The sequence below is a fragment of the Quercus suber genome, unplaced genomic scaffold, assembly GCF_002906115.3.
Source record: "Quercus suber isolate HL8 unplaced genomic scaffold, Cork oak 2.0 scaffold_540, whole genome shotgun sequence".
NCBI lineage: Eukaryota > Viridiplantae > Streptophyta > Magnoliopsida > Fagales > Fagaceae > Quercus > Quercus suber.
Window position 1 is genome coordinate 57,181 of NW_027069988.1, and position 2,657 is coordinate 59,837.

A 2,657-nucleotide genomic window follows, 5' to 3' on the forward strand; every position below is an offset into this window, starting at 1 on the left:
AGTAACCTGATTTGCAGGGATCACTGCTCTTATACATCAAAGCAGAAGAAACCAAAGATTTCAGAAGATAATTCTGATGGTAAGTCTCTTCCTTTTAAGGAACAGGTGAGTCTCTACTCGACCATCTTATGCAGTGACTATAGTATATGGGTGTTAACATCTCTATATAACAAGCAACCTATGTGAATACAGGAGTTTACAAAGAAGTAGGTTGAAATGTGTTCCTTTTTTATGAGCATTTGTGTATCTCAGTCATTTTTTTTTGCCTAGCTCCCTCAAATTATGAAAATATAATTCTTACCTTTCTTGATTGAAACCTAGTTCTTTTTCAATTAAAATTGACTTGAATGTGAGTATGTGAACATGATGCTTTCACTTTGGCTTGACATTGTGCTCAGCTTAGCTGTTTCTAAACCTATTCTTTGTTTTTTGGTCTGTTCAATTAGGGCACGTTTGGTAGACATTCTTGAATGAATATTTGCTTATAGTAAAACCTTTTTTAATCTCATATATATGCTCAACACTTTGTTTAGATTTTATTCGAAGGCATGTGACATTTATTTATTTTTTAACTCTTTTGTTCCTGGTTCATCTTTATCTCTCCCATCCATGTTTTTATCATTTGTTATTTTATAAGAGTCTTGAGCTATTGTGTCATGGGAAATTTCTTTGGCGGCAGTTTCAGCCAGTTGTTCCAACCCAGCAAGGACAAACATGTGTTCCATCGGCATCTCAGCAGTTTCAGCCTATGGTACAGAGGTCTCCCTCAAATGTTGCAATGCCTGCTAATCTGAGTCAACCAAGGGTCCCTCCTGTAACAAATCATGTGCCTGGCCTACCCAATGATATTAGTGCATTGTCCCAGTTCCAACCAACATCTCAAATGCTTGAGCCTGTTGTACCTGGTCAAACTTGGTTATCCTTTAAACATCAGAGTGCTACATTTGCGACACCAGTACTGCAGACTGGTCAGCAACCTTCAGTCATCCCTTCTACAGATTCTGTAAGTGCTTTTTTATTGTTACATTTTATTTCATTCTAATCTCTTCAGTTAAAAAGTTACGAGGGTCACATATTTTCGTCTTCCTTTTCTTTGTGTTTCACTATTTTTTTTTTTATGTGCTTTTCAAGTTTCTTGAAAAAAATTATTCTTGTTCATGAAGTATGAAATTTCTCAATAATATTTAATATAATTTGGAGAAGGTGCTGCTTCTTTGTTTTTGTTTTTTTCAATCTCATCATTGCATCCCCATGGTATAGAGAATTGTCATTGTGATCCCGAGTCTCTATTTTATTAATATAGAAAGTGGATTCAATCACCTAAAACTTCTTGGTTTAATTAATGTATAACTAAAAAGATGACAAGGTTGCAATTTTTTCTTTAGACTAGGTTTACTTGCTAACTTGTGTGGGTTACTGATCATTGCACCATATAACTTGTGACAAATAAAAGTACAAATTTTAAACACATTAAAACCCCATTTTAAACATTTGATTATGTATCATACTATGCATACGAATTTACGATACGCATACTATATCGTATGATTCATGAGCACTTATGATGCGCCCTTACGATATGGAACTTTTTTCATATGATACGCATCGCGTATCGTACGATTAGTGTAGTAATGGATTAATATAATTTAAACAAAATGTAATCCAAGTGAAGGGCAGATTACCTGAGAGGTGAGGTTCTTTATATTTCCAACAACCTGAAGGGAAATTCAGTAGTATGAATTAAAGGGTAGATAACCGGAGCGGGAGGTTAGTGATATTTTGCAGTAACCAACCCAAGTACACTGGAAATATACTACAATGGCTGAAATTAAGGAAATCATGTGAAACTTTGAATTAGGATTCTGATTATTACTTAGATGTGATACTAATAAATTTTTGTATCTAGCTTTAGTCCTTGTGCATTGATTTATATGTTTTTGTTTTGTGAAAACTAACTAATTATAGTTTTGGAATCTCTAATTTGGATTTTCAGACAGTAACTATTCCTGGCCTTAATCAACACTCCTCATCTGATTGGCAAGAGATTAGGTAATTTTTTGCTTTGGCTGCAGGTCCTATCATTTCTACTTGTCTCCTGCAATGTTATTGACCTCATGCTTCATTGTAATAGTTTAACATTCCAATTTGAAGTTTGCAAAATATTGGAAGTGGTTGGTGGCATTCAGTGTTCTTTCTCATTAGCTTACTTTGATTGATTCTTGTTTTTTTCTAGTTATTATTACAACAAGAGGACAGGTGAGTCTACCTGGGATAAGCCACCAGAATTGATGTCCCCAATTGAGGTGAGTTAAATTACCGATTGGTTACTTTTGTTGTATTTTATTGTTATCTTCTTTTACCAGATGAATGTGCCATTGAAATTTGATTTATCCATCTTTCATATTCATATATACTGTGTCTTTTATTTTAATTGATTTTCCCCCTCCTTTGTATCATTATTTTGCATGCTTTTGTTTGTTTTTTACTTTTCTATGTCTATTTTGGTGTATATGGTTTTCAAAGGTTGGTTCTGCAAGTACTATTAGGTGCTACTTATTTTGGAGCTATGATTTGCTGGATCATTGTCAATTGCAGTACCCAAGTTAAAAAATTGTTGGTGGACTCTATTATATTTCATATTTCTGAATTTTTTTTTT